Source organism: Anomaloglossus baeobatrachus, chromosome 6, assembly GCF_048569485.1.
Source record: "Anomaloglossus baeobatrachus isolate aAnoBae1 chromosome 6, aAnoBae1.hap1, whole genome shotgun sequence".
In the NCBI taxonomy this organism is placed as follows: Eukaryota; Metazoa; Chordata; class Amphibia; order Anura; family Aromobatidae; genus Anomaloglossus; species Anomaloglossus baeobatrachus.
Genome location: NC_134358.1, coordinates 437150020 through 437172354, shown reverse-complemented (window position 1 = coordinate 437172354; position 22335 = coordinate 437150020). Strand labels below are relative to the sequence as shown.

General features: G+C 43.5%; 1 protein-coding gene across 5 annotated transcripts in view; it reads right to left on the bottom strand.

Moving 5' to 3' along the window:
- Positions 1 to 7463, bottom strand: part of ENTPD3 (ectonucleoside triphosphate diphosphohydrolase 3) — a 96223-nt gene extending 88760 nt beyond the window's left edge. For 2 of the 5 annotated variants that reach the window (XR_012724355.1, XM_075315222.1), the window contains exon 1: positions 7311 to 7462. The gene's annotated coding sequence lies outside the window, so the exon portion shown is untranslated. Of the gene's footprint in view, positions 1 to 7310 lie in introns of all 5 variants that reach the window. The other 3 variants (XM_075315223.1, XM_075315225.1, XM_075315224.1) reach the window with 2 other exon arrangements.
- Positions 7464 to 22335: the final 14872 nt, after the last annotated feature.

The following is a 22335-nucleotide window of genomic DNA, read 5'->3' as shown; positions in this document are numbered from 1 at the left end:
ACTGTACTGACTAAAAAATGTAGAACAATAATGATGTCAATAAATATACAGATAAATAAAATTAGCGGTTCGTAATTAATGAAGCAACTGTAAGCGCCATAAGAATTACCTGCACAATATGAATAGTGGTAACATACGAATGCAAAACCTGGTTGATAAAGCAACAAAACAGAAAAAGAATCAACGGCTTTGAAATGTGCCGGAGAAGGATGTTATCAATACCATGGATGGCAAAAGGAACAAATCAATTTTGGAACAAATCAAGCCAGAAATATTACTGTTCTGAAACTTGTAGGGAGGTGTGGTCCTGCTCAGCCATCGTAATTTCTCTCCGTGTGATGTCACACTCTCCAGCACAGCTTTGCCCCTTGCTTTCATCACCAGGTACGTCACTGACCAGGGCTCCTTGTTCAGTTGCAACACACGTATAGCCAGTGCACCCTTCTTCCAGGCATTGGGACTGTACATATTCCTTTTACCATGAGACATTTTTCAGCAGTACACTGCATCAAGATGTTGGGGGTCAGTGCAATCTTGTATGCCTCTTGGACTAATCTCCTATGTTATCAGTGTATACCTAGCGCTCACCTTCCATTGTATGTTTACCCACAAGCCTCTGTTATTTGTGCTTGTTATTCATTTATTAGCCTGTAGATTGTACCATCAGAGAAAAGAGCAATCCATTCATATTGCGCAGTTAATTCTTATGGCGCTAGTGATTGTTTCATTAGTTACCAACCACTAATTTTATTTATCTATATATTTATTTTCATCATTATTGTTTTACATTTATTAGCCTGTACAGCCCAATATTAGTCAGTGTAGCAACGTATTCATATCACATTTATTATCCACCGATTTAATAATAATATTGTGTAGTGCCCCTGAGACCATCAGGTCAGGGTGCGACAAGGTTCTGCATCTCCACAATGATGCAGGGCCTACCCCCTAGGTCCCCGGGAGACCAGTGCCGGTAACCCCAAAAAGCCAGGTAATCCCAGTTTTCCCCAACAATCCCCCATACAATGGTACATAGCTAGGGTCGGACCAATGAATGGCCGCCAAGAGGTGGAGCCAGACTAGTCCACTAGTTCACTAGGTGGGAGGGGCAGACTGTGAAGAGTAGTCAGTGAGTTGATAGCAGTAGAGGAGTGAAGGTGGAAGTGAAGCAACGTCCTGACTCAGGTTAACGGTAACCTGGTACCCAGGAGAGTAGTTGCCAGTGGAGTTCTCCCGGAACTATGCACCGACGGGGTACAGGACCCTAGGACAGGAAAGAGCTTCAAGCCGACCTGTTAACACCTGCACAGCAAGGGGACCATCAAGGACCTCGCTGACCCTAAAAATCCGAAGACTCAGTAGCAAAGGGAGAAACGGGGACAGGACTAGAGACTCCAACCCCACAGGGTTCACGCTACCGTCAGGCGGACAGAAGTGGACAAATCACCGGACGCCACGGGGACCCATTTACCAGAGACAGGTGCAGGGGAAGAAGGTACCAGAGTACTGAACTGGCACTGGGACGAAGGGGACCTGAAGGTGAAACCAGCCGGCCTCGGGTAACCTGTTACCACCTACCAGCAGTGAGTAAAAACCAGTTGCAATATACCTCTGTGTGGACTACCTTCTTCCGACGCCCGTCACAACACCCATCCTCTGGGGCCCGGCCCTGCTTGCAGAGGGCCTACCATCCAGGCTGCAATTACCACCAGACCCAGTAGTGACATTCTGGAGTAGCGGCTCCAGATATATATAGCCGCAACACCACAAGTGGCGTCACGTATGAGCACTAACCTAAATCCCCTGTAAATACATCCCATTACAAAAAGGGCCCAGGGCACGGGACATTCCCGATAGAGACTCTGCCCGGGACCGAGTACCCCATAGCCCTAGGCGCGACAATTGCGCATAGCATTTGTTAGGCTGAGTTCACATGTCCTGTAGACTTCCGTTAGAACGGATCCGTTGGGAAACTGATTTCTGACGGATTCAGGGTTTTTTTTTAACAGACTCGTTAACAGATTGTGCTATTTAGCCATTCATTGAACTTGCATTAGTAATGGATCCATTGTTTTCTTAACAGATCCGTTACAAATAGACCATAAATAGCAATCCGTTAATGAATCCATTGTCCATAGACTCCACATGTTAAAAACGGATCTAGCAGACATAATTTATTTAACAACAGACAAAAAAGTTGTGTTTGCACAACTTTTTTCAAACGGATTTCTAATAGATCCATGATAACGGATGACTACAGGACATATGAACCAAGCCTTACATGTTGGCACTACACTCACTGGACCTTAGCTTATAGGGTTTATCCAGTCTGTAAATGATAATACTTATTCAGCCATTCAATGGTTGCTCAGCCATTCAGGTACGCGGAATTTATCCTTGCCTGAAATTAACTTTACTCCTCCTGGCAGCCTTTGGCTTTCAGTCCTAGTAGTGTTCTGGTGCAGCTTCAGTCACCACTTTGTATACAGTGAACAGTGGCTTTAAGTGCAGCCTGGCACACTGACTGACAGCTGTCTCTGCAGCATATCGGTGCAGTGACAACTGTCAGCTAATGTGTCAGTGGGTGGCTAGAGAAGTTGTACACTATATACTGAGTGGAGACTGAAGTTGCGCTGGCTGCCACTTTATGACTGAAAGCCGGAAGCTGCAAGGAAGAATAAAGTTCAATTACTCCTGCTAGCTGTGCTTTTAATATGGCTGCCGAACGCTATTACCTGACATATTAACCCCCATATCTGCACGTTAATAGCATTTGAGGTGGTTTCCTTAAACCTGTGGCCTTTCCTAGTGAAAGACTATCTTTAAAATGAGTTCATTTGTAATGGAAGCCTTTATACAACTATAGTGAGACACTGACATTTTAATACTTTTGTATGAGAAATTAATGATTTCTCGCATAATAATAATAATAGAATTATAGAGACTTCCAGCATCTGCTGATAAGAATGTAGGGGTGCATTTACACTGGCCAATTATTTGCAACAACCATTCCAAGGAAACCCGTTCTTCAATAACAGGCCAGTGTAAACAGGCTGACAATCACCTGACGAACTAGCAAAACACACCGTCATTGGATGAAATAGTTTTGAAAGGGTATGCTCAAGTTTGAAAGTTATTCCCTATCCTGTGGGTGGGTAACTTCTCGATTGCTGTGGGTATATCCTCTGGGAACCATACCAATCCCGAGAATGGAGCAGAGGTCCATAAAGCACACTGCCTCTCCATTGATTCTTATGGAAGTGCCAAAGACCAGCAGAGTGCTCAGCTTTGTCCAGTGGTCCCATTAAAAATGAATAGAGCTGCCCTGCACATGATTCAACCATTCTATTCTTCAGAGCCCTGGTTATCCGGATTAGTGGGGGGCACAATTGTATAGCCCCAGCGATCCGTAAGTTGTCCCTTCTCCTATGGATAGGGTATAACTTTCAAACAAGAACATACATCTTTAAGGCTACCTAAAAATCATTCTTCTTGGTAGCACATTTTCCTGTGTATACAGGGGATGGGATATTGAGAATAATTTACTGATTATTCTGTGCAAATGGAAAGTGTGGTTGGCATGTCTAATCAGGCTAATAAATGACCACCATTCAGCTTCTATGAGGCCAATTGGTGGTTATTTAACATCCACCATATGCCAGTGTAAGCATACTCCAAGGGTGTTTGCTTGGTCAAGCAAATAAGAAAGGTGTCCATTCACAAGAGAGAAAAGTTGGCTAAACTTTCCAACATCATTGGGACAAGTTGAATTTTAGAGACAGATCTTTCCTTCCGGAGAGAAAGAACTGTATAATAGATAAACTTAATGAAAGCTTGCATAAAATATTATTTGGCATCGATACATAGAGAATATTGGTAAATTTTAAACCAAAACACTTTGATTTAATAATAGTCTATTTTTATAAATTGTGGGGGCATAGTTATAGTATTGTGGGTGCGAAGGTAGCAGTTAAGATCTGGTACATGAAAGAGCCGAATTACTTCTGCCAGATAAATAAAGGTATATGGCGGTGGGGTACCCGTTCTGAATGTAACATTTGAATTTGGACTATTCTAGACATTAGAACAGAAGTCGTCTCAAATAGATGAATATTGTTATATCGCGGCTACTCACTGGAGATGATTTTGTATGAAGCTCTTCTGAATGTCTCCTAAAAGATTATGTTGGGTGTCATAAGGATCGGGCAATTGGAATTTGGTTGCTGATCCTATTGTTTGGCAGAGAGATAATCCAGGCTCTCTAATGCCTGCCATACACATTCGGCTTTCCCATACATAGTAGCACTTGTTTGTTTGTCTGAGCATTCCTTTGTTGAAAGAACCACCGCAAGATATATGTGTTATCTCTAGAGAACAAAAAGGTCAGCAGTCTTAAATCGGACACACTGAATCCTTAACTCCCCAACAATCAAGTGTCGATGCAAAGGTTCCCATACGAATTAAAATGTTGGCTGAACCCATTGATGTCAGTGGGTTCCTCCGACATTAGTCTAATGTGTATGGGGGGATGGGAAACATAGTTTGGCCAACATACATCTAAGGTCTCCTTCACACATGTGTACAAAACACATATGTGAAAAATGGTCCCGGTGTCATCAGTGTATTGCATCAGTGTGCCATCCAATTGTCATCCGTGTTTTTCCTGTATGGCTAAAGAAATAAAAAGCTTCTCCTATACTTTCAATGTTAACACGTACAGCACACGAACAGCACATTGATGCCATCCGTGTGCTGTGTGTGTTATTCACAGACCCATAGACTTGTATTGCCCTTGTCATCTGTGCAGCCAGAAAACAATCATGTCTTCCTGTGTTTTACACGCACACAGACTCCATGTAAATATACGGACATGTGAGCAGCATCATAGGTTATAATGGGTACGTGTCGTATTCGTGAAAAAAGGATGCCACACATACCGGAAACACATATAAAGGGGCCTAATGTGTATGACCAGCTGATTCTACTGAACGGTATGCCTCAGATCCCTTATCTCTGATCTGCAGCTATTTTAGTGAACTGTAACAATTCTGATGACAGATCACACAATTCACAGCAGGGAAGCAGAATTGTTAATTAGAATCCAGAAACAGCAAATGTGAGGAAAACTCCTTTTTCCCCAATCAGACCTCAAACATCAGGGAAACGCACCATACTACAGCTTTATAAAATGATGTTGTAATGGCCCAACAAATATAATTGTATATATTCTACATATGTACAAGAAATACACCTTGGAAGTACAGGCAGACCTGTTGGTCCATCATATTTGCAGAGGCTAAAAGTAAAGAGTTTTCGGCTTTCCGTATACAAAGTGATGATCATTTTCTAATTTTTGATCTGAACATTATATGATGAACAATAGATGACTGACAATTTGAGAGAAACTCGATGGACCCATTATAGTCAATAGGATTCATTGGGTGACATTTGTGTCTGACATGTCGGGGGACAGAAAACCAAAACAAATAATCAAAAGGAGGAATAAAGTAAAAGACCAAAGAAAAAATCCCCTAAAATAATACTTTATTTAATACTCATTAAAACGGTATACCCTAGAACCATCAATATAATCCTACCAGACCGTGGTCAAGTGATGGGGGGTGCACCACACAAAAGCTATGATACAGGAGAAGGGGTAGTGGTGAAAGGGGTGACAGTATTCACTGGTACTTTCAAAATGTATGATAATAAGGGGCACTATATCTGACAATAAGCCCTCTCTGTCACCTGCCTACCTGCAGAGTTGCACCATGATGTTTAGGGTGCCGCCTGCTCCTTGTCGACTGTTTCCTATATTACCCTAAGATAATACGGTATTTGCCAAGAATTGACCCCCATCATCATTAAATACTTGTGAAAGTGAATCGTGCCAAAAAACTGTCAAAAGAGTTAAAAAATTAGGACAATAAGTCCTCCTCGATTGTTAAGGACTCAAGTTCAAACTGCCTGAGTCTACAGATTAGACTTAATCGTAAAGCACAAATACCAGATATATAAGTATAGACGGATAATATAATGTAAATTCCCAGCAGGAACTTATCTGCCAGTATCCGCAAAAAAAAACCTAGTCCCGACGCGTTTCCCCCCAGACTTCTTGGGGTTCATCAGGGACCTTCACAGGACAATAGTCTAGGAATAAAAAAGCCATCTAATGGTTTCCATTCCAGGAGCAGACAATACAGGTGCCTGGATAAAGTCCCAGGATTGAGACTATTTCATGCCCATGGTAAGATAACGGGACATTCCAACCGTCAGGTAGATGATACACCGGGGGACAGCAAAGAAGCTGGTCATATTTTAGTCATTTGAATAGATTTCTGATTAATACTTGTCATCTGGTTATATCATAGTTGGGATGACAGGACCAATTAACAAAATGATAACTGTCAACAGATCTCTGCATCACTCTGTGACTAGATGGAATGTTGATAAGGTGACAATAACAATGGTAATCACTGGCACCGATCTGTCGTTCAGTTTGGCAGCGATTACACCTGAGCACTTGAAATGACAACTTACCGGTCATTCAGATGGCTACAATCACTAGTGAATGGCCAGTGTTAGGCCGGCATCACACTTGCGTTTGAAAAATCGGTACGATACTCATACCTGAGAGTAGGATGACCAATGTCCGAGTGTTGATCCATGTGCAATGCAATTGCAATGCGGGTCTTTGATTTTTCTCATGATAGTAGTCCGTGAGCAATCCGTATTCAGCAGCTATTAATCATTACAGTCATGTACAGGAGCATTTACAGTGTTCTCTGCTACATGATAGAATTGTATTTAGAAAAACGGATGTCACTAAGATGGTCCATGTGCCGTCCGTGTGACATCCGATTTTTTTCTCGCACCCAGACACTTGCACGAGAAACCCTAGAAATTGCAGCACGCTGCGATTTTTAACTCAGTCCGATTTGGACTGAGGAAAAAAAAAAAAGCAGATCGGAGCCGCCTCATTGATTACATTGGTTCGAGTGCAATGCGAGATTTTCTCACATTGCACTCGTGCGAGTCAATCGCAAGTGTGACTCCAGCCTAGGACTATAGATAGGATCAACAATCCATACACAGTTCTAAAGTCCAATTCATGTTCCCATAATGTAAAATATTTCTATTCTCATTGTCGCTGTGTAATAAATGCACTGAATTATAATTAGGGGGCTCATTATCGGTCATATCGCATGGACAATTATTACAAGTGAGGCCCAGAGCTGTACAGTAACAAGGGGAAACCATTTACAAGCCTATATATACAGAACAGAAGTCATCCCATAAATAATACTTACCGTTCTCTCCAGCTCAGAGATCGAATAGTCTGGACCTGACGGTCATAGAGGACTGCAGCTCAGCCAGATACAGTGGGAAAAGGCTGTATGATCCCAGTGCTCCGAGATACAGAGATGTAGTGAGCAGCGTGGGAATGAATGGGTGCAGAGGGAGCTTTGTGTACAGATAGGGCTGCCATGCTAACCACACCCCCAGCATGGGCGAATCCAAGGAATCTACAATTAGGCAAAGGGGGGATTGTTCCACAGCAGGTAGTCAGAGCGAGCCCACCTCACATACTCATTGCTAATGTCACAATATTCCACAACCCAGGAACGTAACGTGACAATACTATTGCTGGGATAGAACCCAAAAATCCAGAAATGTTTTACATTTTCCAATTATTATCTGCAAACTAAATATATATATATATATATATATATATATATATATATATATATATATATGTATATATATATATATATATATATATATATATATATATATATATATATATATATATATATAAAAGCAGAAAATATATCCTTATGAGCAAATAAGCAATCACTATGTGGTTAATAGACAGTGAATACACCACTAATCATATTTATGGGAAATCCTGTACGGAAACCCATATAATAAATGCAATCCACTAGATGAGAAATTAAAAACAGAGAGTGGATAATGTGCAAAAATAGTGAAAATTTAATTCCATCAAGAATCAAAAAATGCAATAAATGCAATAAATAAGCATGCAAAGAGACAAAGGGGATGTTGGCACATACAAATTCCCTGGTAGCAGCCATACAAACATTACAAATGCAATGGTGAGAGAGCCTATGTAGCACAAAGCTGAAATATATATTATGTTGATCATTTTTTGAAGCAAAAAGCACTGCGATCCGATGTTGGCTGTACGTCATTTAGAAAATATACGCAAACACTATACAAAAGAAATACTTTTTGTGGCATTTTTTGCCACACTTTAGGAGGTGTATTTAGTTTATGTTTTATCTTTTTTTTTTTAATTCAAACACTGCATGTTTCTTTTATGCTTTTTACAGAAAACTTCTCTATAGTAAACAAAGGCATGAAAAATGAACAAATGCAAAAAAAGTAATTATAATATCCACATGATTAAGGGTGCGACCGCACTTTGCGTTTTCACCTGCGTTTTAGGTGCTTTTTAGGTGCGTTTTGAGAAGCACCTTTTTCATGCCAAAAGGCATGCGTTTTGATTTCACAGCAAAGTCTATGGAAAATGTAGATTTCTAGACCGCACTTTGCATTTCTAAACGCTGCGTTTAATTTGCATATTTTGTGGCAAAAACCATGCGTTCAAAGAAGCAGCATGTCAATTGTTTTTGCCATTTTGGGTGCGTTTTACTAACATTGAAGTCAATGAGAAATGGCAAAAAACAAGAATCCTACAAATTCCTGCGTTTTACCTGCTTTTTCATTGCAGAAAACCTGCGTTTTGCCTACCAAAACGCATGTTTATTGCACATAAAATTAATGATTTCATATGTCCCTTTACACACACATAATCCGACAATTAAATTTAAGGAAAATTATACTTTGTTATTTTTCTGATAAATTCTATATTACCGCTAAAATTTTATTATATATTTCTATTTTCTATTTTTTAACTAAAATTATGTATGTGTTCCTTTATTTTCTCTTTTTTCAATATATTTGACTGTTTAAACTTTATTTAGCAGTGTCTTGATGTTCAAAATGCATCTGTCAAAACGCAGGTGGAAACGCAGGTAAAAAGCGCTGAAAACGCATCAAAAATGCAGTAAATACGCATGCGTTTTCAGCGCTAAATTTCTAGAAAAGGCAACTTTGGTCAAATCAATTAAGCCAAAAACCTGCGTTTTGAACTGCAAGTAGGAGAACACAAAGTACGGTCGCACCCTAAGGCCTAAAACACACTTCCGCAAAAAAAAGTACGTGTCTTACAGTCCGTTTTTCGGGTCCGTGTTCCGTTTTTTAGGGGTGTTTCTCCAGTACGTATGGCATCCGTGTGATGGCGTATGCGAGCCGTGTGTGCGTGTGGAATGTCCGTATTGACATAAAATACGTACGTGTGCAGTCCGTGTGCCGTCCGTTTTTTCAGATCCGTATTTTCACACAAATAACCTTTTTAGCCCATCATAATGTGCTCCTGGTGTTTTACATTGGTCAATCAACTACCCAATTTGGTTAGTTTGCTTAAAAAACCTTTAAAAACATGGCTTCTGAGCTCATTCTCACATTATACACACTCCAAAATGTCTCTCTCCAATGAAGCAACCATGTATTTGCTCTGGTTGATATCTAGGAGATTTGGGGTTAGGCGACATATGATTGAAGAAGAGCCACCACTGGAAAGAAGGATGTGGATTCACCCCCTTGTGAAGCTCAGGAAAACACATGGGCATTTTAATATTCTCTATGGCGAAATGCGGAAATTTCCACCAAAATTCCAAGCCTACGGCCATCTCACCATGAATTCATTTGACAACATCCTTGGCCTTGTGTACCATCGTTTGAAGCATTAGGACACCTGTGTGCGCCTCAGCATCTCCCCTGAGGAACGACTGTTGGTGACTTTACGGTAGGTGTTGTCATGTATACTCATGCTTTATCTGTTATTTTGAAATACATGTTAAATCTCAAAGGCATCATTTTGTAGAAATTATGTAATTTTAAATTGAGGTATTTGTTTTGCTGAAAATTTATATAGATCACATAACCTCATTGTAATTTTAAAATATGATCTGAGAGCTCACATCTACCATTCTATCTCTACCAAAATTAAAGAAACAAGAGTCATAAATCAAACAATCTTGTTTATTAAACAGAAAAGTAATTATTTTTCCAATATGGAAAGTAAATATCAACACATATGTTTTTCCAACAAAAGCAATAAAATAATAGTCATACACAGTATCTCGCCAGTCATTGGATGACACAAATATTTGTTTTGAAAAACAACTTTCATGAATAGTCAAAGTAATGTCATGTTTTTTTCTATTTCAGTTACCTTGCAACTGGGCAATCCATCAGCAGTCTACATTTCAAATTCTTATTGGGAAGGTCTACAATTGGCAAGATTATCCTGCATACCTGCACTGTGCTTTGGGAGACCCTTAGGCATCATGTCATGCAGCTGCCTTCAACACAGGAATGGATGCACATTTCTGAAGAATTTTTGGAGAAAACAGCTTTCCCTAATTGTATTGGCGCCATTGATGGAAAGCACATTAGAGTGAAGAAACCACCTAACTCTGCATCAAGATATTTTAATTATCATAAGTTTTTTCTGTAGTTATTTTGGCCATGGTAGATACAAACTACTGCTTTTTATTTGCTGATATCAGGGCCTATGGCAGTGCCTCAGATGCACGCATTTTCAGAAGCTCACGTTTAGCAAGACTATTAATGTCTGATAGTTTAAGTTTGCCTGCACCAAGACCATTGCCTGGTAATAATGGCCCTATTGTTCCTTTTGTCATGGTTGCAGATCAGGGGTTTGTATTGTCTAGGCATTTGATGCGTCCATATCCCAGAAGGGGGCTGGACAGATCAAAAGCCCTATTTAAAAGCAAATTGGCCAGAGCACGTTGCTATGTTGAACGTGCCTTTAGCATTTTGGCCTCAAGATGGAGCATTTATCAAACCACCATCCAACTCCAACCAACCATCGTCAAGGCTGTCATTAAAGCTACAGTAGTGTTACATAATTACTGTAGATTACATGAAAGCAATGACGAAGACATTGAGGAGTTGCCAGCTTTAAATGCACCATTTGTAGAGAATGGTAGTGTTAGAACCAATGTGTCCACTTCTGGTCTACAAGTGAGGAATCAGTTTAAAGATTATTTTAGTTTAAATCGCCATAGTCATGTATTAATTTGACATTTATAGTTTTTTATCACTTTGTTACATAATCACAAACACATATGTAATACAAAAGAGAAAATGACCATACATAGGTATAATTTGTGTTTTTTTTTGTTGGTTGGTTGTGTATGTGGTCCCAATAAGCTATTGTGATTTAACTTTATTGCTATAAAATCAGGAATTTTGTTTTGCAAGTAACAGTACTACTGAATGTACATGACTAATAAAAATATGGCAAATTGGATTTGAAAAAATTAGTCCAGATTTTTTATTGAACCTATGTATGTCTGTTATCTTTTGCAAAACACCCTGTATGCTATTATTTGTTTTACAGAATTTTGTCAGGGACATTAGCCCATACAAAACACCATACTTTATTATGCAATAATGTCACACAAACATAATTTGTTTGACACTATTGGAATACAAGTATGGGACCAGACCATATGCAGATACTGCATAGTGGCTGGATTTTTAATAATAAAGGTGTCTGAATGTTAGTGTAGTAGTTTATGTGCATGCATTTTTTCCCTAAACCCAGTTTTGTCTAATGGATGGTCCAAACAACATGTCCAGAGCAAGGCAACATTCTAACAGGCAGGTAATGTTTTTGAAGTGATAGAGTAATTTCTATTGAATCTTTGGAAAGGAAAACACAAATATGACCCCATGCATATAGAGTAAGTAATGTGTTACATTTTGAAATGTTTTCCGACCAGCAATACCCTAGAAAACATACCAAAATGTAAAATAATACATACAATATCACATTATGATTCAACTAAATCCTCTAGGCTAGTGATGCTTTCCTGTGTAGTCTCCATTGCATTGACACCTACAGAATATGTTTGCTGCACAACACTAGATGTTGTAGTGAGTGACTGATCAGTGTTTCCACTAGTAACAGTTGTTGTACTTGGAACAAATAATGATGCAGTTGTTTGAGCAGATGGAAGACCAAGGCGGGCTTTGCACGCTGCAACATCGGTAACAATGTGTTACCGATGCTGCAGCGATAGTCCCGCCCCCGTCGCACGTTCGATATCTAGTGAAAGCTGCCGTAGCGATTATTATCGCTACGGCAGCTTTACACACACATACCTGCCGTGCGACGTCCCTCTGGCCGGCGAACCCGCCACCTTCCTTAGGGGGCGAGTCGTGCGGCGTCACAGTGACGTCACACGGCAGGCGGCCAATTGAAGCGGAGGGGCGGAGATGAGCGGATGTAAACATCCCGCCCACCTCCGTCCTTCTCATTGCAGCCGGCGGCAGGTAAGTTGAAGTTCCTCGCTCCTGCGGCTTCACACACAGCGATGTGTGCTGCTGCAGGAGCGAGGAACAACATCGTACCTGTCGTTGCACCGGCATTATGGAAATGTCGGAGGCTGCAGCGATGATACGATAACGACGCTTTTGCGCTCGTTCGTCGTATCAAAAAGGTTTTACACGTTGCGATATCGACTGCGACGCCGGATTGCGTCACTTTCGATTTGACCCCATCGACATCGCACGTGCAATATCGCAACGTGCAAAGCCGCCCCAAGTGAAGGTGGTACATATTGATGTGTTGGAAGAGGCTGAGTATGTGTGTATGTGAAGTTAGTTGGGTAAGTCTGATGTTGAAAGTACTGTTGTTGTAGATTATTAGGAACATGGTAGAATGTTGTTTGTTGAAACATTTGAGGTAGTCTATGAACATTACTAACAATACTAGGATAGTTAAAAGAGGTTTGCATTGGTGTCTGTTGCGGTACTTGTGGGACAAATGATGGCTGTTGAGATGGCCTTTGTGTCGTTAATGTACCTGTTTGGTGTGGGACAATTGTTGGCCTAATTTGTACATCACTTCCCATACAAGAAGATGGACACTGTATATGTGTTTGTTGCACTACAGGATTTAGTTGAAAATTAGAGTAATGTTCATCAGTTTGGGTTTCCACAGTTTGTTGGGTTGTATTTGTGTGTGGACCACGTGGATTAGCTCTCCATTGTTCTATCACTTCAAAACAATAAATGGGTTCTGGCTCACGTTGGGTAGCAGATATTAGTGTTATTAAGGACGCCCTCAATCTGTCCTGCCTATCAGCATGAACCAATGCAAGAGAGGGAGAAAGGGAGCGGCAAAATATCTCTCCATCACTCTCTGGTATCAGTGAATTCATCATGTGTATTATTCTGGTATCAATGATATCTGGCAGGGAACATAAATCTTCATAACGCTTATGTCTGCGACCACGGATAGATTGGGCTACTGTGCGCATGGTATTAGTTGATATTCTTGGCTGTGTGCCTGCATGTTGCTGTGGACTACTCTCTGCAAGAACTGGTGAAGGGCCACTTTGTTGCCCTGTAGACTGGCCTGGAATTACATTAGTGGATTGACTAGTTCCCAAACCCAAATCAGAGGACATTTCTTCTGCGTCTGGCTGGCTGGTGTTGGGGATTGTTGGTGGTTGATATGAGGTAGGCTCCATCTCGGAAGCAGAGCTCGCTGTTAATACTGCTGACTGGGCTTCCTCACTATCTTCCAGATTATCCTCTGTACTTTGAAGAAAGAAAAAAAATAAAACAATTAATGTGTGCATTTAAAAAAAAAAACGCCATGTTATGTAATGGTTTAAACTTACTTTGGTACTTCCATAATGTGCATGAGGAAGGTGAGTCTTTCATTATGGACATATTTTTTCTTTTTTGCAGCGGCAGCTGTGGTGGCCACAGGGTTATACTCTCTTCTGAACTGGTCACGTGCTGAGCGCCATCGCCGTTTGACAAGATCCACTGTTTAAAAACAAAAAATTGTATAATAAGGTCACAAATTATAACAATTGAACAATAAAAAAATAAAACATTAGTCTTGTATTGTAGCAATTTAAATAAATTGGAACACACATCCATGTGTATCAAAACAACCCATAACACTCATATAGTGACATAATAACACAATAAGCATGGGAAAGAAAACAAGATCTCCAGTAAAAAGATTAAACCACTGTATAATCATTTATCTCCTTTTTTACTTACAAAAATAAAAAAAAAAAACCTTCAGTAAGCCATGAGAAACAAAATGTCTATAAACCCATGACGTGCCATATGTTCCACAATGATTTTCCATTATACACTACACATTACTGTTACCATTCCAGACATGGTGACACCAAGGGACATGCATAATAATCCAAACATAAAAATACAACTCAAAATGTATAGACATTTCACAGCACATTTACAATAGAAAAAGCACAAAATTGAAAACAAAAATATAAATCAAACATGTTTAATAGTGGCCTGACCACCCTGAAATGCCATTTGTACATGCATAAAATGCTTTGCAGGCCACATATACACATGCTGACATTACTAGAAAACTGCAATGAATAGTTCAAAAGGCCAAAAAACTACAATCTCCTGTTTGTGAGTCTCCAGTGTAGCTCAAAATGAGTCAGGCCCATTAATACATGCCAAACAAACTATACAAATATGGATATAATCTGCCTACAGAATGTGCACATGTAGGTAAAGACAAAAGCAATGCAAATATCTGTACTCACCATATCTATTTTTCCTTCCAGGGGTACATTGAGACCATCCATTCCTAGGGTAGACTACCTCTGCCACAGACATCCATGCTCGTTCCACCATTAACCTGTCATGGTAGCCATCAACACGTGTGTCCCACAGCTCTGGATGCCTCTCTACTTCTCCAATCAGCCTCTCAGTATCGATTCTGGGCGCCATGCTCAGTACCTGTGGTGTTCTCTGTGCTCAAAGTTCCCCTGCAGTGAGAGGACAGGTGCCCAGCTGCTGTCTGGCGTGCAAATGAGACAGGAAATGTATGTTTGGCGCCAGAATTAATGGCCATCAATTGACCTGATAGATTGGTAACAAGTGTTTCAGATTTTGTGATGAAAAACGGACACGGACCATACGTGCTGAACACGGACATACTCCGTGTGCGGTCCGTGCAGGCACGGACCCATAGACTAAAGCGGGTTCGTGCCTGCGTGCTGCCGGCCAAAAACGGATATGTCGTCCGTGTAGAAAAGCACACACACGTTCCGTGTGATTTTACGTGTGTGTGCCATCTACCATTGAATAACATGGGTCTCCGTGTCTCCGGTACGTGCAAATACGTACCACACACGTACAAAAAAAACGGATGTGTGTTGCGGGTCTAAGAAAGCTTTTTTTGCACTTTTTGTGTGAAGCAAGCTTAAGGCTCTGTTCACATGTATTTTTTTGCTGCTTTTTTGTTTTGTTTTTTTCATGAGTTCCTGTAAATGAATGCTAATAATAAGCTGCTGTTTACAGCACCATTAAGGCCATGTGCGCACATTGCGTTCTGTATCTTGCAGAAATGAATGCATCCTCTGATTTTGTCAGAATTTGTCATTGTCAAATTTGGTTTTGCCCTCATAAACGCAGGAAATACGCATGCGTTTTTCTTGCGTTTTTGCTGCGTTTTGACCGCGTTTTAGGCCCCCTTCACACGTCCGTGAAAAACACGCACGTGTGTTACGGGCCGTTTTTCGGGTCCGTGTCCCGTTTTTGTGTCCGTTTTTATGGTCCGTGTGGCACCTGTGTGAATTGCGTATGCTAGCCGTGTTTGTGTGCAGAACGTCCGTGTGTGCGTGTGGAATAAACGTGTATGTGAACGTGTAATGTCCGTGTGTAATGTCCGTGTGTGTGATGCACAATGTCGTTTATAAATGTCGGCTGACAGCAGACAGAGTTGCGCGATGAGAATGAACTCGGGTGAACTTCACCCGACTTCATCCTCATACCGCGGCTCTGTCTGTGTCGAGTACTGATTAGCGGTCACCTGTGAAGGATTCACCGGTGACCGCTAATCCCCCGATTGACTGAAGTGTCCCCCCCTCTCTCATACTCACCGATCCCCGATCACCGGCGCTGCACGGCATTCACACGGCTGCGGCGGCTTTTACTATTTTGAAAAAGCCGGCCGCTCATTAAACAATCTCCTATTCCCTGCTTTCCCCGCCCACCGGCGCCTATGATTGGTTACAGTGAGACACGCCCCCACGCTGAGTGACAGGTGTCACACTGCACCCAATCACAGCAGCCGGTGGGCGTGTCTATACTGTGCAGTAAAATAAATAAATAAATAATTAAAAAAAAACGGCGTGCGGTTCCCCCCAATTTAAAAGCCAGCCAGATAAAGCCATACGGCTGAAGGCTGGTATTCTCAGGATGGGGAGCTCCACGTTATGGGGAGCCCCCCACCCTAACAATATCAGTCAGCAGCCGCCCAGAATTGCCGCATACATTATATGCGACAGTTCTGGGGCTGTACCCGGCTCTTCCCGATTTGCCCTGGTGCCGTTGGCAAATCGGGGTAATAAGGAGTTATTGGCAGCCCATAGCTGCCAATAAGTCCTAGATTAATCATGTCAGGCGTCTATGAGACACCTTCCATGATTAATCTGTAAGTTACAGTAAAAAAACACACACACCAGAAAAAATCCTTTATTAGAAATAAAAAACACAAACACATTCCCTCATTACCAATTTATTAACCCCGACAAACCCTCCATGTCCGGCGTACTCCACGGACCTCCAGCGTCGCGTCCAGCTCTGCTGCATGGAGGTGACAGGAGCAGCAGAATACACCGCCGCTCCGGTCACCTCCACGCAGCAAATGAGATGAGTAGCGCGATCAGCTGCTGTCAGTCTGGTAACTCGCGGTCACCGCTGGATCCAGCGGTGGCCGCGGGTAACCTCAGTGACAGCAGCTGATCGCGCTACTCATCTCATTTGCTGTGTGGAGGTGACCGGAGCGGCGGTGTATTCTGCTGCTCCTGTCACCTCCATGCAGCAGAGCTGGACGCGACGCTGGAGGTCCGTGGAGTACGCCGGACATGGAGGGTTTGTCGGGGTTAATAAATTGGTAATGAGGGAATGTGTTTGTGTTTTTTATTTCTAATAAAGGATTTTTTCTGGTGTGTGTGTTTTTTTACTGTAACTTACAGATTAATCATGGAAGGTGTCTCATAGACGCCTGACATGATTAATCTAGGACTTATTGGCAGCTATGGGCTGCCAATAACTCCTTATTACCCCGATTTGCCAACGGCACCAGGGCAAATCGGGAAGAGCCGGGTACAGCCCCAGAACTGTCGCATATAATGTATGCGGCAATTCTGGGCGGCTGCTGACTGATATTGTTAGGGTGGGGGCTCCCCATAACGTGGAGCTCCCCATCCTGAGAATACCAGCCTTCAGCCGTATGGCTTTATCTGGCTGGCTTTTAAATTGGGGGGAACCGCACGCCGTTTTTTTTTAATTATTTATTTATTTATTTTACTGCACAGTATAGACACGCCCACCGGCTGCTGTGATTGGGTGCAGTGTGACACCTGTCACTCAGCGTGGGGGCGTGTCTCACTGTAACCAATCATAGGCGCCGGTGGACGGGGAAAGCAGGGAATACGAGATTGTTTAATGGGCGGCCGGCTTTTTCAAAATAGTAAAAGCCGCCGCAGCAGTGTGAATGCCGTGCAGCGCTGCGCCGGAGATCGGGGAACGGTAAGTATGAGAGAGGGGGGGAAACTGACCGACAGACTGTGAGAGACCGACAGAGAGACAGAGAGACCGACAGAGAGACTGACCGACGGACTCAGGGAGATTGACCGACATACACAGAAATAGAAAGAATAGCCGACATCACTAGAAATAAAAACACCAAACGGACACGGACTATAGGTAGATGCGTACGTGTTTACTAACGTGTGTGCACATACCCATAGACTTTCATTGTGTCCACGTGTGCGTGCTCCGTGCAGATAACGGACATGCATCCGTGCCAAACGCACACACATACGGATCACGGACACGCACACACGGACATAATGAAATAACGGACGTGTGACCACAATCATAGATTAACATTGGTGCACGTTTGGCCGTGTCTCCGGCATATACGGAAACGGACCAAACACGCACGTGTTTCACGGACGTGTGAAGGGGGCCTTAGAAGAAGCAATGTGTTGATGCTTTCAGTTGTTGCTGCTTTGTTTCACCATTGAAAACCATGAGAAAATGCAAAAACACAGCTGCGGTTTTGGCTACTTTTGTGGCAAATGAAAGTAACTTTATATAAACATGACAAATGACAAAAAAAGGATAAAAAAAGCAAAGATGCAGCTTTTTTTTCTGCCAAGACTGCAGGTTTTGCTGCGGAAAAAAATGCAGCAAAAATACAACATGTGAACATAGCTTTAAGCTGGCCATACACATTACATGTATATTGGCCGATTGATTTTTGAACAGGTGAACATTTTGGCCATGTTCACATAGGGTGCATGGCCACGTGTTTTTGCACTGGTTTTATGCAAATCCATGCTAATAAAAAATTACCTTTAGGGCTCATGCGGACGTTACCGAATTTCATGCATTTACGCTGCGTATTGCACTGCAGCGTAAATGCATGCATCCTGTGTCCCCTGCATAATCTATGAAGATTGTGCATGATACGTGCGCACGATGCTTTTATAAATGCAGCGATTTGGGTGCTAAAATTTTGACCCAAATCCATGCGTTCATAAAAGCAGCATGTCAATTATTTGTGCGTTCTGGATGCAACTCCCACTCTGTCTATGGCCTCCGACACACATCCGTGCCGCCGGTACGTGTTTGCCATTTTTTGCACGTACCGGCAGCACGGAGACACGTTCAGCAATGCTACCCTATTATTGCAGACACACACACGTAAAACCACACGGAACGTGTGTCCATGTGCGTTTGTACGTGTGTGCGTTTTTCTACACGCTGACATGTCCACGTTTTCTCCGGCAGCATGGGTGTCACACGGCCCGCACCCGTACCACACGGCTGTAGTGTGGATGCGGTGCCGTGTGACACGCGCCGGAGAAAACATACGTGTCAGTGAAAAAAAAAACAAAACATTTACTCACCTTCTCCAGCCCTCCTGTCTCTGCCGCTGCTGCCACTTGCTGCCGACCGCCGCTCATTATGCTCATTTAATATTCACTTCACTGCGGCCGGCAGCAGCAGCAGCGGGGAGACGGGAGGACCGGAGACCGAAGATCAGCACCACGGACAGCAGCGCGGACCACATGAGTATGCAAATTACCGGTTCTACGTGTGCTATCGCAGGTTAGCACACGTAGAACACACGTGGACCGCACATACCCGAGACACGTACTTACCACACGCAACGCGCAGGGTAAATACGTGTCTCGCGGCACGTGCGTGTTTTTAACAGAAGTGTGTTTCAGGCCTATGGGAGAGGCAGCAGCCATAGCGCATGAAATTGGCTTTTTTTTTAACAAATATACTGCATTCATTCTGCAGCGATTTGAAGCGCACATGTGCTGTCAAATCGCTGCAGATGAATCAGCAGTTACGTGTGCATGAGCCCTATAGTCCCAGCAAAGCCTAAGAGATTACAAGAATCTCATGTACACACAGACACACACCTGCGTTTTTTTTCCTGACTGAAATGTCAACCTCTTAAGGCTATGTGCGCACAGTGCGTTTTTCGCGGCGTTTTTCGGGTGCGTTTTTGGCCTCAAAACTGCAGGACTTTGCTTCCCCAGCAAAGTCTATGAGTTTTCATTTTTGCTGTCCGCACACATCTGTTTTTTTTACCTGCGTTTTTGAGTTAAAAAAAAAAAATGGACATGTCAGTTCTTTCCTGCGTTTTTCTGCGTTTTCCCCCCATGCAATGCATTGGAAAACGCAGCAAAACGCAGAGATCAAAAACGCAGCTAAAAACGCACCAAATCGCGACAAAAACGCATGCGTTTTTGATGCGTTTTTTCGACGCAGGTGCGTTTTTGTGCGTTTTTAGCGGCCAAAAACGCACAAAAACGCAGCATCAAAAACACGCAGTGTGCGAACCTAGCCTCAGGCGGGCTTTGCACGCTGCGACATCAGTAACAATGTGTTACCGATGCTGCAGCGATAGTCCCGCCCCCGTCGCACGTGCAATATCTAGTGAAAGCTGCCGTAGCGATTATTATCGCTACGGCAGTTTCACACGCACATACCTGCCGTGCGACGTCCCTCTGGCCGGCGACCCGCCTCCTTCCTAAGGGGGCGGGTCGTGCGGCGTCACAGCGACGTCACACGGCAGGCGGCCAATTGAAGTGGAGGGGCGGAGATGAGCAGGATGTAAACATCCCGCCCACCTCCGTCCTTCTCATTGCAGCCGGCGGCAGGTAAGGTGAAGTTCCTCGCTCCTGCGGCTTCATACACAGCGATGTGTGCTGCCGCAGGAGCGAGGAACAACATCGCACCTGTCGCTGCACCGGCATTATGGAAATGTCGGAGGCTGCAGCGATGATACGATAACGACGCTTTTGCGCTCGTTCATCGTATCAAAAAGGATTTCCACGTTGCGATATCGACTGCGACGCCGGATGTGCATCACTTTCGATTTGACCCCACCGACATCGCACGTGCAATGTCGCAACGTGCAAAGCCGCCCTCAGGCTACTTTACACCAGACAATCTATCGTGCGATAGATCGTCGGGGTCACGGTTTTTGTGACGCACATCCGGCATCGCTGGCGATGCCGGCCTGTGTGACACCTCCTAGCGACGCAGTATCGCTCACAAATCGTGAGTCGTGTACTGCTCGCTAGGTTCCATAATATTGTTTAATTTAGTTGTTCATCGTTTCCGGGGTAGCACACGTCGCTCCGTGTGACACCCCGGGAATGATGAACAGCAGCTCACCTGCGTCACGCGGCCGCCGCCGGCTATGTGAAGGAAGGAGGTGGGCGGGATGTTTACGTCCCGCTCATCTCCGCCCCTCCGCTTCCATTGGCCGGCGGCCGTGTGACGTCACTGTGAAGCCGAACGTCCCTCCCACTCCAGGAAGTGGACGTTCGCCGCCCACAGCGAGGTCGCACGAGAGGTAAGTATGTGTGACGGAGGTTACTGACTTTGTGCGACACGGGCAGCGATTTGCCCGTGATGCAAAAAGGACAGGGGCGGGTACGATCGATTGTGAAATCGCACAATCGGTCATACCATGTAAAGCAGCCTTTAGTTTTTTGCTGCATTTTTGAACAAAGCAGCATGTCAGGTTTTGCCACGGTTTTTCACTCAAAGCAATGAGAAACCGCAAAACCTTCAGAAAAAAGGCACCAACACTGCATCAAAACTGCAGGTTCTTTCCTGCCAAAGATGTCGTGAAGAAAAAAAAAAAGTATGCAAATTACCGGTTCTACGTGTGCTATCGCAGGTTAGCACACGTAGAACACACGTGGACCGCACATACCCGAGACACGTACTTACCACATGCAACACGCAGGGTAAATACGTGTCTCGCGGGACGTGCGTGTTTTTAACGGAAGTGTGTTTCAGGCCTATGGGAGAGGCAGCAGCCATAGCGCATGAAATTGGCTTTTTTTTAACAAATATACTGCATTCATTCTGCAGCGATTTGAAGCGCACATGTGCTGTCAAATCGCTGCAGAAGAATCAGCAGTTACGTGTGCATGAGCCCTATAGTCCCAGCAAAGCCTAAGAGATTACAGGAATCTCATGTACACACAGACACACACCTGCGGTTTTTTCCTGACTGAAATGTCAACCTCTTAGTTTTTTGCTGCATTTTTGAACAAAGCAGCATGTCAGGTTTTGCCACGGTTTTTCACTCAAAGCAATGAGAAACTGCAAAACCTTCAGAAAAAAGGCACCAACACTGCATCAAAACTGCAGGTTCTTTCCTGCCAAAGATGTCGTGAAGAAAAAAAAAAAAAAAAATCGGACTTGTGCTCCTGTGTTCTCTAGGAGAAAACTGCAGACTTATATTCGGTGGATTGATTTTTTGGCTTGTTTTTGACAGTGCATCTGTCGCGGGCGGGGAGGAGGGTGTCAGCACACCGCGCTCACCCCTTCTGCTCGGGTCCGGCAGTTGCTCCTGGTGGCTCGAGCTGCGGGCCGGATCCCGGGGTGTCTCGAGCGACACTCCTCGCCCGTGAGTGAAAGGGGAGGTGATTGTTGGGGTTATAGTTCGTGACGCCACCCACGGTTGCGGTGATGGCACCACCGCTGCTCAGTGTGGGGGTCCCGGGGATGGTGATTGGAGCAGCCAGGTGTTGTGTTGCCCCTCCGTGGGTAGGGGTTGGTGATCCCGGGGCCCGGTGAAGAGATGTGAAGTGT